The following is a 15,795-nucleotide window of genomic DNA, read 5'->3' on the forward strand; positions in this document are numbered from 1 at the left end:
ACTTATATCTGTATGAGCAAAGAAGCAATTTGTGGAAAGCATGCCTTTCTTTGACAGTCTTTCATACTGAGTACTGTTCAGCTAATAAAACTGTTTCTGCCTTTCATTGCAAGCAAGCCTGAAAGTATTTTTGCTCTTCATACTGGATGGCAAAAGCAAAGCTGCAGAATGCTTCATACAAACTGTTCTTTGAAAGTTTTCCTTATGCAGAGTTGATTAGGAAGTATATCTCTGTGTTTCTGGCGTTCATTGCAAACAAGCCAGAAAGTTTTTTTCTGTGTTCTACTTATATCTGTATGAGCAAAGAAGCAGTTTATGGAAAGCATGCTTTTCTTTGACAGTCTTTAATACTGAGTGCTGTAAAACTAATAAAACTGTTTCTGCCTTTCTTTGAAAACAAGCCTGAAAGTGTTTTTGTGCTTCATACTGGATGGCAAAATCAAAGTTGAGAATGCTTCATACAAACTGTTCTTTTAAAGTTTTTGTCATGCAGAGCGGTTTAGGAAGTATATCTCTGTGATTCTGGCGTTCATTGCAAGCAAGCCAGAAAGTGTTTTCTGTGTTCTACTTATATCTGTATGAACAAAGATGCAGTCTGCTGAAAGCAAGCTTTTCTTTGACAGTCTTTCATACTGAGTGCTGTTCAACTAATAAAACTCTTTCTTTGCAAACAAGCCTGAAAGTGTGTTTGTGCTTCATACTGGATGGCAAACGCAAAGTTGCAGAATGCTTCATACAAACTGTTCTTTGAAAGTTTTCCTTATGCAGAGTCGATTAGGAAGTATATCTCTGTGTTTCTGGCGTTCATTGCAAACAAGCCAGAAAGTTTTTTCTGTGTTCTACTTATATCTGTATGAACAAAGATGCAGTTTGTGGAAAGCATGCTTTTCTTTGACAGTCTTTCATACTGAGTGCTGTAAAACTAATAAAACTGTTTCTGCCTTTCTTTGAAAACAAGCCTGAAAGTGTTTTTGTGCTTCATACTGGATGGCAAAAGCAAAGTTGCAGAATGCTTCATACAAACTGTTCTTTGAACGTTTTACTTATGCAGAGCGGTTTAGGAAGTATATCTCTGTGTTTCTGGTGTTTATTGCAAACAAGTCAGAAAGTGTTTTTCTATGTTCTACTTAAATCTGTATGAACACAGATGCAGTTTGTGGAAAGCAAGCTTTTCTTTGACAGTCTTTCATACTGAGTGCTGTAAAACTAATAAAACTGTTTCTGCCTTTCTTTGAAAACAAGCCTGAAAGTGTTTTTGTGCTTCATACTGGATGGCAAAAGCAAAGTTGCAGAATGCTTCATACAAACTGTTCTTTTAAAGTTTTCGTTATGCAGAGCGGTTTAGGAAGTATATCTCTGTGTTTCTGGCGTTCATTGCAAGCAAGCCAGAAAGTGTTTTCTGTGTTCTACTTATATCTGTATGAACAAAGATGCAGTTTGTGGACAGCATGCTTTTCTTTGACAGTCTTTCATACTGAGTGCTGTAAAACTAATAAAACTGTTTCTGCCTTTCATTGCAAACAAGCCTGAAAGTGTTTTTGTGCCTCATACTGGATGGCAAAAGCAAAGCTGCAGAATGCTTCATACAAACTGTTCTTTGAAAGTTTTCCTCATGCAGAGAGGTTTAGGAAGTATATCTCTGTGTTTCTGGCGTTCATTGCAAACAAGCCAGAAAGTTTTTTCTGTGTTCTACTTATATCTGTATGAGCAAAGAAGCAGTTTGTGGAAAGCATGCTTTTCTTTGACAGTCTTTCATACTGAGTGCTGTAAAACTAATAAAACTGTTTCTGCCTTTCTTTGAAAACAAGCCTGAAAGTGTTTTTGTGCTTCATACTGGATGGCAAAATCAAAGTTGCAGAATGCTTCATACAAACTGTTCTTTTAAAGTTTTTGTTATGCAGAGCGGTTTAGGACGTATATCTCTGTGATTCTGGCGTTCATTGCAAACAAGCCAAAAAGTGTTTTTCTGTGTTCTACTTATATCTGTATGAACAAAGATGCAGTTTGTGGAAAGCATGCTTTCCTTTGACAGTCTATCATACTGAGTACTGTTCAGCTAATAAAACTGTTTCTGCCTTTTATTGCAATCAAGCCTGAAAGTGTTTTTGTGCTTCATACTGGACGGCAAAAGCAAAGTTGCAGAATTCTTCATACAAACTGTTCTTTGAAAGTTTTCCTTATGCAGAGTTGATTAGGAAGTATATCTCTGTGTTTCTGGCGTTCATTGCAAACAATCCAGAAAGTTTTTTCTGTGTTCTACTTATATCTGTATGAACAAAGAAGCAGTTTGTGGAAAGCATGCTTTTCTTTGACAGTCTTTCATACTGAGTGCTGTAAAACTAATAAAACTGTTTCTGCCTTTCTTTGCAAACAAGCCTGAAAGTGTTTTTGTGCTTCATACTGGACGGCAAAATCAAAGTTGCAGAATGCTTCATACAAACTGTTCTTTGAACGTTTTACTTATGCAGAGCGGTTTAGGAAGTATATCTCTGTGTTTCTGGCGTTCATTGCAAGCAAGCCAGAAAGTGTTTTCTGTGTTCTACTTATATCTGTATGAACAAAGATGCAGATTGTGGAAAGCATGCTTTTCTTTGACAGTCTTTCATACTGAGTGCTGTAAAACTAATAAAACTGTTTCTGCCTTTCTTTGAAAACAAGCCTGAAAGTGTTTTTGTGCTTCATACTGGATGGCAAAAGCAAAGTTGCAGAATGCTTCATACAAACTGTTCTTTTAAAGTTTTCGTTATGCAGAGCGGTTTAGGACGTATATCTCTGTGTTTCTGGCGTTCATTGCAAGCAAGCCAGAAAGTGTTTTCTGTGTTCTACTTATATCTGTATGAACAAAGATGCAGTTTGTGGACAGCATGCTTTTCTTTGACAGTCTTTCATACTGAGTGCTGTAAAACTAATAAAACTGTTTCTGCCTTTCATTGCAAACAAGCCTGAAAGTGTTTTTGTGCCTCATACTGGATGGCAAAAGCAAAGCTGCAGAATGCTTCATACAAACTGTTCTTTGAAAGTTTTCCTCATGCAGAGAGGTTTAGGAAGTATATCTCTGTGTTTCTGGCGTTCATTGCAAACAAGTCAGAAAGTGTTTTCTGTGTTCTACTTATATCTGTATGAACAAAGATGCAGTCTGCTGAAAGCAAGCTTTTCTTTGACAGTCTTTCATACTGAGTGCTGTTCAACTAATAAAACTCTTTCTTTGCAAACAAGCCTGAAAGTGTGTTTGTGCTTCATACTGGATGGCAAACGCAAAGTTGCAGAATGCTTCATACAAACTGTTCTTTGAAAGTTTTCCTTATGCAGAGTGGATTAGGAAGTATATCTCTGTGTTTCTGGCGTTCATTGCAAACAAGCCAGAAAGTTTTTTCTGTGTTCTACTTATATCTGTATGAACAAAGATGCAGTTTGTGGAAAGCATGCTTTTCTTTGACAGTCTTTCATACTGAGTGCTGTAAAACTAATAAAACTGTTTCTGCCTTTCTTTGAAAACAAGCCTGAAAGTGTTTTTGTGCTTCATACTGGATGGCAAAATCAAAGTTGCAGAATGCTTCATACAAACTGTTCTTTGAACGTTTTACTTATGCAGAGCGGTTTAGGAAGTATATCTCTGTGTTTCTGGTGTTTATTGCAAACAAGTCAGAAAGTGTTTTTCTATGTTCTACTTAAATCTGTATGAACACAGATGCAGTTTGTGGAAAGCAAGCTTTTCTTTGACAGTCTTTCATACTGAGTACTGTTCAGCTAATAGAACTGTTTCTGCCTTTCATTGCAAACAAGCCTGAAAGTGTTTTTGCTCTTCATACTGGATGGCAAAAGCAAAGTTGCAGAATGCTTCATACAAACTGTTCTTTGAAAGTTTTCCTTATGCAGAGTCGATTAGGAAGTATATCTCTGTGTTTCTGGCGTTCATTGCAAACAAGCCAGAAAGTTTTTTCTGTGTTCTACTTATATCTGTATGAGCAAAGAAGCAGTTTGTGGAAAGCATGCTTTTCTTTGACAGTCTTTCATACTGAGTGCTGTAAAACTAATAAAACTGTTTCTGCCTTTCTTTGAAAACAAGCCTGAAAGTGTTTTTGTGCTTCATACTGGATGGCAAAAGCAAAGTTGCAGAATGCTTCATACAAACAGTTCTTTTAAAGTTTTCGTTATGCAGAGCGGTTTAGGAAGTATATCTCTGTGTTTCTGGCGTTCATTGCAAGCAAGCCAGAAAGTGTTTTCTGTGTTCTACTTATATCTGTATGAACAAAGATGCAGTTTGTGGACAGCATGCTTTTCTTTGACAGTCTTTCATACTGAGTGCTGTAAAACTAATAAAACTGTTTCTGCCTTTCATTGCAAACAAGCCTGAAAGTGTTTTTGTGCCTCATACTGGATGGCAAAAGCAAAGCTGCAGAATGCTTCATACAAACTGTTCTTTGAAAGTTTTCCTCATGCAGAGAGGTTTAGGAAGTATATCTCTGTGTTTCTGGCATTCATTGCAAACAAGCCAGAAAGTTTTTTCTGTGTTCCACTTATATCTGTATGAGCAAAGAAGCAGTTTGTGGAAAGCATGCTTTTCTTTGACAGTCTTTCATACTGAGTGCTGTAAAACTAATAAAACTGTTTCTGCCTTTCTTTGAAAACAAGCCTGAAAGTGTTTTTGTGCTTCATACTGGATGGCAAAATCAAAGTTGCAGAATGCTTCATACAAACTGTTCTTTTAAAGTTTTTGTTATGCAGAGCGGTTTAGGACGTATATCTCTGTGATTCTGGCGTTCATTGCAAACAAGCCAAAAAGTGTTTTTCTGTGTTCTACTTATATCTGTATGAACAAAGATGCAGTTTGTGGAAAGCATGCTTTCCTTTGACAGTCTATCATACTGAGTACTGTTCAGCTAATAAAACTGTTTCTGCCTTTTATTGCAATCAAGCCTGAAAGTGTTTTTGTGCTTCATACTGGATGGCAAAAGCAAAGTTGCAGAATTCTTCATACAAACTGTTCTTTGAAAGTTTTCCTTATGCAGAGTTGATTAGGAAGTATATCTCTGTGTTTCTGGCGTTCATTGCAAACAATCCAGAAAGTTTTTTCTGTGTTCTACTTATATCTGTATGAACAAAGAAGCAGTTTGTGGAAAGCATGCTTTTCTTTGACAGTCTTTCATACTGAGTGCTGTAAAACTAATAAAACTGTTTCTGCCTTTCTTTGCAAACAAGCCTGAAAGTGTTTTTGTGCTTCATACTGGACGGCAAAATCAAAGTTGCAGAATGCTTCATACAAACTGTTCTTTGAACGTTTTACTTATGCAGAGCGGTTTAGGAAGTATATCTCTGTGTTTCTGGCGTTCATTGCAAGCAAGCCAGAAAGTGTTTTCTGTGTTCTACTTATATCTGTATGAACAAAGATGGAGATTGTGGAAAGCATGCTTTTCTTTGACAGTCTTTCATACTGAGTGCTGTAAAACTAATAAAACTGTTTCTGCCTTTCTTTGAAAACAAGCCTGAAAGTGTTTTTGTGCTTCATACTGGATGGCAAAAGCAAAGTTGCAGAATGCTTCATACAAACTGTTCTTTTAAAGTTTTCGTTATGCAGAGCGGTTTAGGAAGTATATCTCTGTGTTTCTGGCGTTCATTGCAAGCAAGCCAGAAAGTGTTTTCTGTGTTCTACTTATATCTGTATGAACAAAGATGCAGTTTGTGGACAGCATGCTTTTCTTTGACAGTCTTTCATACTGAGTGCTGTAAAACTAATAAAACTGTTTCTGCCTTTCATTGCAAACAAGCCTGAAAGTGTTTTTGTGCCTCATACTGGATGGCAAAAGCAAAGCTGCAGAATGCTTCATACAAACTGTTCTTTGAAAGTTTTCCTCATGCAGAGAGGTTTAGGAAGTATATCTCTGTGTTTCTGGCGTTCATTGCAAACAAGCCAGAAAGTTTTTTCTGTGTTCTACTTATATCTGTATGAGCAAAGAAGCAGTTTGTGGAAAGCATGCTTTTCTTTGACAGTCTTTCATACTGAGTGCTGTAAAACTAATAAAACTGTTTCTGCCTTTCTTTGAAAACAAGCCTGAAAGTGTTTTTGTGCTTCATACTGGATGGCAAAATCAAAGTTGAGAATGCTTCATACAAACTGTTCTTTTAAAGTTTTTGTCATGCAGAGCGGTTTAGGAAGTATATCTCTGTGATTCTGGCGTTCATTGCAAGCAAGCCAGAAAGTGTTTTCTGTGTTCTACTTATATCTGTATGAACAAAGATGCAGTCTGCTGAAAGCAAGCTTTTCTTTGACAGTCTTTCATACTGAGTGCTGTTCAACTAATAAAACTCTTTCTTTGCAAACAAGCCTGAAAGTGTGTTTGTGCTTCACACTGGATGGCAAACGCAAAGTTGCAGAATGCTTCATACAAACTGTTCTTTGAAAGTTTTCCTTATGCAGAGTGGATTAGGAAGTATATCTCTGTGTTTCTGGCGTTCATTGCAAACAAGCCAGAAAGTTTTTTCTGTGTTCTACTTATATCTGTATGAACAAAGATGCAGTTTGTGGAAAGCATGCTTTTCTTTGACAGTCTTTCATACTGAGTGCTGTAAAACTAATAAAACTGTTTCTGCCTTTCTTTGAAAACAAGCCTGAAAGTGTTTTTGTGCTTCATACTGGATGGCAAAATCAAAGTTGCAGAATGCTTCATACAAACTGTTCTTTGAACGTTTTACTTATGCAGAGCGGTTTAGGAAGTATATCTCTGTGTTTCTGGTGTTTATTGCAAACAAGTCAGAAAGTGTTTTTCTATGTTCTACTTAAATCTGTATGAACACAGATGCAGTTTGTGGAAAGCAAGCTTTTCTTTGACAGTCTTTCATACTGAGTACTGTTCAGCTAATAGAACTGTTTCTGCCTTTCATTGCAAACAAGCCTGAAAGTGTTTTTGCTCTTCATACTGGATGGCAAAAGCAAAGTTGCAGAATGCTTCATACAAACTGTTCTTTGAAAGTTTTCCTTATGCAGAGTCGATTAGGAAGTATATCTCTGTGTTTCTGGCGTTCATTGCAAACAAGCCAGAAAGTTTTTTCTGTGTTCTACTTATATCTGTATGAGCAAAGAAGCAGTTTGTGGAAAGCATGCTTTTCTTTGACAGTCTTTCATACTGAGTGCTGTAAAACTAATAAAACTGTTTCTGCCTTTCTTTGAAAACAAGCCTGAAAGTGTTTTTGTGCTTCATACTGGATGGCAAAAGCAAAGTTGCAGAATGCTTCATACAAACAGTTCTTTTAAAGTTTTCGTTATGCAGAGCGGTTTAGGAAGTATATCTCTGTGTTTCTGGCGTTCATTGCAAGCAAGCCAGAAAGTGTTTTCTGTGTTCTACTTATATCTGTATGAACAAAGATGCAGTTTGTGGACAGCATGCTTTTCTTTGACAGTCTTTCATACTGAGTGCTGTAAAACTAATAAAACTGTTTCTGCCTTTCATTGCAAACAAGCCTGAAAGTGTTTTTGTGCCTCATACTGGATGGCAAAAGCAAAGCTGCAGAATGCTTCATACAAACTGTTCTTTGAAAGTTTTCCTCATGCAGAGAGGTTTAGGAAGTATATCTCTGTGTTTCTGGCATTCATTGCAAACAAGCCAGAAAGTTTTTTCTGTGTTCTACTTATATCTGTATGAGCAAAGAAGCAGTTTGTGGAAAGCATGCTTTTCTTTGACAGTCTTTCATACTGAGTGCTGTAAAACTAATAAAACTGTTTCTGCCTTTCTTTGAAAACAAGCCTGAAAGTGTTTTTGTGCTTCATACTGGATGGCAAAATCAAAGTTGCAGAATGCTTCATACAAACTGTTCTTTTAAAGTTTTTGTTATGCAGAGCGGTTTAGGACGTATATCTCTGTGATTCTGGCGTTCATTGCAAACAAGCCAAAAAGTGTTTTTCTGTGTTCTACTTATATCTGTATGAACAAAGATGCAGTTTGTGGAAAGCATGCTTTCCTTTGACAGTCTATCATACTGAGTACTGTTCAGCTAATAAAACTGTTTCTGCCTTTTATTGCAATCAAGCCTGAGAGTGTTTTTGTGCTTCATACTGGATGGCAAAAGCAAAGTTGCAGAATTCTTCATACAAACTGTTCTTTGAAAGTTTTCCTTATGCAGAGTTGATTAGGAAGTATATCTCTGTGTTTCTGGCGTTCATTGCAAACAATCCAGGAAGTTTTTTCTGTGTTCTACTTATATCTGTATGAACAAAGAAGCAGTTTGTGGAAAGCATGCTTTTCTTTGACAGTCTTTCATACTGAGTGCTGTAAAACTAATAAAACTGTTTCTGCCTTTCTTTGCAAACAAGCCTGAAAGTGTTTTTGTGCTTCATACTGGACGGCAAAATCAAAGTTGCAGAATGCTTCATACAAACTGTTCTTTGAACGTTTTACTTATGCAGAGCGGTTTAGGAAGTATATCTCTGTGTTTCTGGCGTTCATTGCAAGCAAGCCAGAAAGTGTTTTCTGTGTTCTACTTATATCTGTATGAACAAAGATGGAGATTGTGGAAAGCATGCTTTTCTTTGACAGTCTTTCATACTGAGTGCTGTAAAACTAATAAAACTGTTTCTGCCTTTCTTTGAAAACAAGCCTGAAAGTGTTTTTGTGCTTCATACTGGATGGCAAAAGCAAAGTTGCAGAATGCTTCATACAAACTGTTCTTTTAAAGTTTTCGTTATGCAGAGCGGTTTAGGAAGTATATCTCTGTGTTTCTGGCGTTCATTGCAAGCAAGCCAGAAAGTGTTTTCTGTGTTCTACTTATATCTGTATGAACAAAGATGCAGTTTGTGGAAAGCATGCTTTTCTTTGACAGTCTTTCATACTGAGTGCTGTAAAACTAATAAAACTGTTTCTGCCTTTCATTGCAAACAAGCCTGAAAGTGTTTTTGTGCCTCATACTGGATGGCAAAAGCAAAGTTGCAGAATGCTTCATACAAACTGTTCTTTTAAAGTTTTCCTCATGCAGAGAGGTTTAGGAAGTATATCTCTGTGATTCTGGCGTTCATTGCAAGCAAGCCAGAAAGTGTTTTCTGTGTTCTACTTATATCTGTATGAACAAAGATGCAGTTTGTGGAAAGCATGCTTTTCTTTGACAGTCTTTCATACTGAGTATTGTTCAGCTAATAAAACTGTTCATTGCCATCAAGTCTGAAAGTGTGTTTGTGCTTCATACTGGATGGCAAAAGCAAAGTTGCAGAATGCTTCATACAAACTGTTCTTTGAACGTTTTACTTATGCAGAGCGGTGTAGGAAGTATATCTCTGTGTTTCTGGCGTTCATTGCAAACAAGCCAGAAAGTTTTTTTCTGTGTTCTACTTTTATCTGTATGAGCAAAGATGCAGTCTGCTGAAAGCAAGCTTTTCTTTGAAAGTCTTTCATACTGAGTGCTGTTCAACTAATAAAACTCTTTCTTTGCATGCAAGCCTGAAAGTGTTTTTGTGCTTCATACTGGATGGCAAAAGCAAAGTTGCAGAATGCTTCATACAAACTGTTCTTTGAACGTTTTCCTTATGCAGAGCGGTTTAGGAAGTATATCTCTGTGTTTCTGGTGTTTATTGCAAGCAAGACAGAAAGTGTTTTTCTATGTTCTACTTATATCTGTATGAACACAGATGCAGTTTGTGGAAAGCAAGCTTTTCTTTGACAGTCTTTCATACTGAGTACTGTTCAGCTAATAAAACTGTTTCTGCCTTTCATTGCAAACAAGCCTGAAAGTGTTTTTGCTCTTCATACTGGATGGCAAAAGCAAAGTTGCAGAATGCTTCATACAAACTGTTCTTTGAAAGTTTTCCTTATGCAGAGTGGATTAGGAAGTATATCTCTGTGTTTCTGGCGTTCATTGCAAACAAGCCAGAAAGTTTTTTCTGTGTTCTACTTATATCTGTATGAGCAAAGAAGCAATTTGTGGAAAGCATGCCTTTCTTTGACAGTCTTTCATACTGAGTACTGTTCAGCTAATAAAACTGTTTCTGCCTTTTATTGCAAGCAAGCCTGAAAGTGTTTTTGCTCTTCATACTGGATGGCAAAAGCAAAGTTGCAGAATGCTTCATACAAACTGTTCTTTGAAAGTTTTCCTTATGCAGAGTTGATTAGGAAGTATATCTCTGTGTTTCTGGCGTTCATTGCAAACAAGCCAGAAAGTTTTTTTCTGTGTTCTACTTATATCTGTATGAGCAAAGAAGCAGTTTATGGAAAGCATGCTTTTCTTTGACAGTCTTTCATACTGAGTGCTGTAAAACTAATAAAACTGTTTCTGCCTTTCTTTGAAAACAAGCCTGAAAGTGTTTTTGTGCTTCATACTGGATGGCAAAATCAAAGTTGAGAATGCTTCATACAAACTGTTCTTTTAAAGTTTTTGTCATGCAGAGCGGTTTAGGAAGTATATCTCTGTGATTCTGGCGTTCATTGCAAGCAAGCCAGAAAGTGTTTTCTGTGTTCTACTTATATCTGTATGAACAAAGATGCAGTCTGCTGAAAGCAAGCTTTTCTTTGACAGTCTTTCATACTGAGTGCTGTTCAACTAATAAAACTCTTTCTTTGCAAACAAGCCTGAAAGTGTTTTTGTGCTTCATACTGGATGGCAAAATCAAAGTTGCAGAATGCTTCATACAAACTGTTCTTTGAACGTTTTACTTATGCAGAGCGGTTTAGGAAGTATATCTCTGTGTTTCTGGTGTTTATTGCAAACAAGTCAGAAAGTGTTTTTCTATGTTCTACTTAAATCTGTATGAACACAGATGCAGTTTGTGGAAAGCAAGCTTTTCTTTGACAGTCTTTCATACTGAGTACTGTTCAGCTAATAGAACTGTTTCTGCCTTTCATTGCAAACAAGCCTGAAAGTGTTTTTGCTCTTCATACTGGATGGCAAAAGCAAAGTTGCAGAATGCTTCATACAAACTGTTCTTTGAAAGTTTTTGTTATGCAGAGTCGATTAGGAAGTATATCTCTGTGTTTCTGGCGTTCATTGCAAACAAGCCAGAAAGTTTTTTCTGTGTTCTACTTATATCTGTATGAGCAAAGAAGCAGTTTGTGGAAAGCATGCTTTTCTTTGACAGTCTTTCATACTGAGTGCTGTAAAACTAATAAAACTGTTTCTGCCTTTCTTTGAAAACAAGCCTGAAAGTGTTTTTGTGCTTCATACTGGATGGCAAAAGCAAAGTTGCAGAATGCTTCATACAAACTGTTCTTTTAAAGTTTTCGTTATGCAGAGCGGTTTAGGAAGTATATCTCTGTGTTTCTGGCGTTCATTGCAAGCAAGCCAGAAAGTGTTTTCTGTGTTCTACTTATATCTGTATGAACAAAGATGCAGTTTGTGGACAGCATGCTTTTCTTTGACAGTCTTTCATACTGAGAGCTGTAAAAATAATAAAACTGTTTCTGCCTTTCATTGCAAACAAGCCTGAAAGTGTTTTTGTGCCTCATACTGGATGGCAAAAGCAAAGCTGCAGAATGCTTCATACAAACTGTTCTTTGAAAGTTTTCCTCATGCAGAGAGGTTTAGGAAGTATATCTCTGTGTTTCTGGCGTTCATTGCAAACAAGCCAGAAAGTTTTTTCTGTGTTCTACTTATATCTGTATGAGCAAAGAAGCAGTTTGTGGAAAGCATGCTTTTCTTTGACAGTCTTTCATACTGAGTGCTGTAAAACTAATAAAACTGTTTCTGCCTTTCTTTGAAAACAAGCCTGAAAGTGTTTTTGTGCTTCATACTGGATGGCAAAATCAAAGTTGCAGAATGCTTCATACAAACTGTTCTTTTAAAGTTTTTGTTATGCAGAGCGGTTTAGGACGTATATCTCTGTGATTCTGGCGTTCATTGCAAACAAGCCAAAAAGTGTTTTTCTGTGTTCTACTTATATCTGTATGAACAAAGATGCAGTTTGTGGAAAGCATGCTTTCCTTTGACAGTCTATCATACTGAGTACTGTTCAGCTAATAAAACTGTTTCTGCCTTTTATTGCAATCAAGCCTGAAAGTGTTTTTGTGCTTCATACTGGACGGCAAAAGCAAAGTTGCAGAATTCTTCATACAAACTGTTCTTTGAAAGTTTCCTTATGCAGAGTTGATTAGGAAGTATATCTCTGTGTTTCTGGCGTTCATTGCAAACAATCCAGAAAGTTTTTTCTGTGTTCTACTTATATCTGTATGAACAAAGAAGCAGTTTGTGGAAAGCATGCTTTTCTTTGACAGTCTTTCATACTGAGTGCTGTAAAACTAATAAAACTGTTTCTGCCTTTCTTTGCAAACAAGCCTGAAAGTGTTTTTGTGCTTCATACTGGACGGCAAAATCAAAGTTGCAGAATGCTTCATACAAACTGTTCTTTGAACGTTTTACTTATGCAGAGCGGTTTAGGAAGTATATCTCTGTGTTTCTGGCGTTCATTGCAAGCAAGCCAGAAAGTTTTTTCTGTGTTCTACTTATATCTGTATGAACAAAGATGCAGATTGTGGAAAGCATGCTTTTCTTTGACAGTCTTTCATACTGAGTGCTGTAAAACTAATAAAACTGTTTCTGCCTTTCTTTGAAAACAAGCCTGAAAGTGTTTTTGTGCTTCATACTGGATGGCAAAAGCAAAGTTGCAGAATGCTTCATACAAACTGTTCTTTTGAAGTTTTCGTTATGCAGAGCGGTTTAGGAAGTATATCTCTGTGTTTCTGGCGTTCATTGCAAGCAAGCCAGAAAGTGTTTTCTGTGTTCTACTTATATCTGTATGAACAAAGATGCAGTTTGTGGACAGCATGCTTTTCTTTGACAGTCTTTCATACTGAGTGCTGTAAAACTAATAAAACTGTTTCTGCCTTTCATTGCAAACAAGCCTGAAAGTGTTTTTGTGCCTCATACTGGATGGCAAAAGCAAAGCTGCAGAATGCTTCATACAAACTGTTCTTTGAAAGTTTTCCTCATGCAGAGAGGTTTAGGAAGTATATCTCTGTGTTTCTGGCGTTCATTGCAAACAAGCCAGAAAGTTTTTTCTGTGTTCTACTTATATCTGTATGAGCAAAGAAGCAGTTTGTGGAAAGCATGCTTTTCTTTGACAGTCTTTCATACTGAGTGCTGTAAAACTAATAAAACTGTTTCTGCCTTTCTTTGAAAACAAGCCTGAAAGTGTTTTTGTGCTTCTTACTGGATGGCAAAATCAAAGTTGCAGAATGCTTCATACAAACTGTTCTTTTAAAGTTTTTGTTATGCAGAGCGGTTTAGGACGTATATCTCTGTGATTCTGGCGTTCATTGCAAACAAGCCAAAAAGTGTTTTTCTGTGTTCTACTTATATCTGTATGAACAAAGATGCAGTTTGTGGAAAGCATGCTTTCCTTTGACAGTCTATCATACTGAGTACTGTTCAGCTAATAAAACTGTTTCTGCCTTTTATTGCAATCAAGCCTGAAAGTGTTTTTGTGCTTCATACTGGACGGCAAAAGCAAAGTTGCAGAATTCTTCATACAAACTGTTCTTTGAAAGTTTTCCTTATGCAGAGTTGATTAGGAAGTATATCTCTGTGTTTCTGGCGTTCATTGCAAACAATCCAGAAAGTTTTTTCTGTGTTCTACTTATATCTGTATGAACAAAGAAGCAGTTTGTGGAAAGCATGCTTTTCTTTGACAGTCTTTCATACTGAGTGCTGTAAAACTAATAAAACTGTTTCTGCCTTTCTTTGCAAACAAGCCTGAAAGTGTTTTTGTGCTTCATACTGGACGGCAAAATCAAAGTTGCAGAATGCTTCATACAAACTGTTCTTTGAACGTTTTACTTATGCAGAGCGGTTTAGGAAGTATATCTCTGTGTTTCTGGCGTTCATTGCAAGCAAGCCAGAAAGTGTTTTCTGTGTTCTACTTATATCTGTATGAACAAAGATGCAGATTGTGGAAAGCATGCTTTTCTTTGACAGTCTTTCATACTGAGTGCTGTAAAACTAATAAAACTGTTTCTGCCTTTCTTTGAAAACAAGCCTGAAAGTGTTTTTGTGCTTCATACTGGATGGCAAAAGCAAAGTTGCAGAATGCTTCATACAAACTGTTCTTTTTAAGTTTTCGTTATGCAGAGCGGTTTAGGAAGTATATCTCTGTGTTTCTGGCGTTCATTGCAAGCAAGCCAGAAAGTGTTTTCTGTGTTCTACTTATATCTGTATGAACAAAGATGCAGTTTGTGGAAAGCATGCTTTTCTTTGACAGTCTTTCATACTGAGTGCTGTAAAACTAATAAAACTGTTTCTGCCTTTCATTGCAAACAAGCCTGAAAGTGTTTTTGTGCCTCATACTGGATGGCAAAAGCAAAGTTGCAGAATGCTTCATACAAACTGTTCTTTGAAAGTTTTCCTCATGCAGAGAGGTTTAGGAAGTATATCTCTGTGATTCTGGCGTTCATTGCCAGCAAGCCAGAAAGTGTTTTCTGTGTTCTACTTATATCTGTATGAACAAAGATGCAGTTTTTGGAAAGCATGCTTTTCTTTGACAGTCTTTCATACTGAGTGCTGTAAAACTAATAAAACTGTTTCTGCCTTTCTTTGAAAAGAAGCCTGAAAGTGTTTTTGTGCTTCATACTGGATGGCAAAAGCAAAGTTGCAGAATGCTTCATACAAACTGTTCTTTGAAAGTTCTCCTCATGCAGAGCGGTTTAGGAAGTATATCTCTGTGTTTCTGGCGTTCATTGCAAACAAGCTAGAAAGTGTTTTTCTGTGTTCTACTTATATCTTTATGAAGAAAGATGCAGTTTGTGGAAAGCATGCTTTTCTTTGACAGTCTTTCATACTAAGTATTGTTAAGCTAATAAAACTGTTCATTGCAAACAAGCCTGAAAGTGTGTTTGTGCTTCATACTGGATGGCAAAAGCAAAGTTGCAGAATGCTTCATACAAACTGTTCTTTGAACGTTTTCCTTATGCAGAGCGGTTTAGGAAGTATATCTCTGTGTTTCTGGTGTTTATTGCAAACAAGTCAGAAAGTGTTTTTCTATGTTCTACTTATATCTGTATAAAAAACAGATGCAGTTTGTGGAAAGCAAGCTTTTCTTTGACAGTCTTTCATACTGAGTACTGTTCAGCTAATAAAACTGTTTCTGCCTTTCATTGCAAACAAGCCTGAAAGTGTTTTTGCTCTTCATACTGGATGGCAAAAGCAAAGTTGCAGAATGCTTCATACAAACTGTTCTTTGAAAGTTTTCCTTATGCAGAGTGGATTAGGAAGTATATCTCTGTGTTTCTGGCGTTCATTGCAAACAAGCCAGAAAGTTTTTTCTGTGTTCTACTTATATCTGTATGAGCAAAGAAGCAGTTTGTGGAAAGCATGCTTTTCATTGACAGTCTTTCATACTGAGTGCTGTAAAACTAATAAAACTGTTTCTGCCTTTCTTTGAAAACAAGCCTGAAAGTGTTTTTGTGCTTCATACTGGATGGCAAAAGCAAAGTTGCAGAATGCTTCATACAAACTGTTCTTTGAAAGTTTTCCTTATGCAGAGTCGATTAGGAAGTATATCTCTGTGTTTCTGGTGTTCATTGCAAACAAGCCAGAAAGTTTTTTCTGTGTTCTACTTATATCTGTATGAGCAAAGAAGCAGTTTGTGGAAAGCATGCTTTTCTTTGACAGTCTTTCATACTGAGTACTGTTCAGCTAATAAAACTGTTTCTGCCTTTCATTGCAAGCAAGCCTGAAAATGTTTTTGCTCTTCATACTGGATGGCAAAAGCAAAGTTGCAGAATGCTTCATACAAACTGTTCTTTGAAAGTTTTCCTTATGCAGAGTGGATTAGGAAGTATATCTCTGTGTTTCTGGCGTTCATTGCAAACAAGCCAGAAAGTTTTTTCT

Source organism: Hoplias malabaricus, chromosome 17, assembly GCF_029633855.1.
Source record: "Hoplias malabaricus isolate fHopMal1 chromosome 17, fHopMal1.hap1, whole genome shotgun sequence".
In the NCBI taxonomy this organism is placed as follows: Eukaryota; Metazoa; Chordata; class Actinopteri; order Characiformes; family Erythrinidae; genus Hoplias; species Hoplias malabaricus.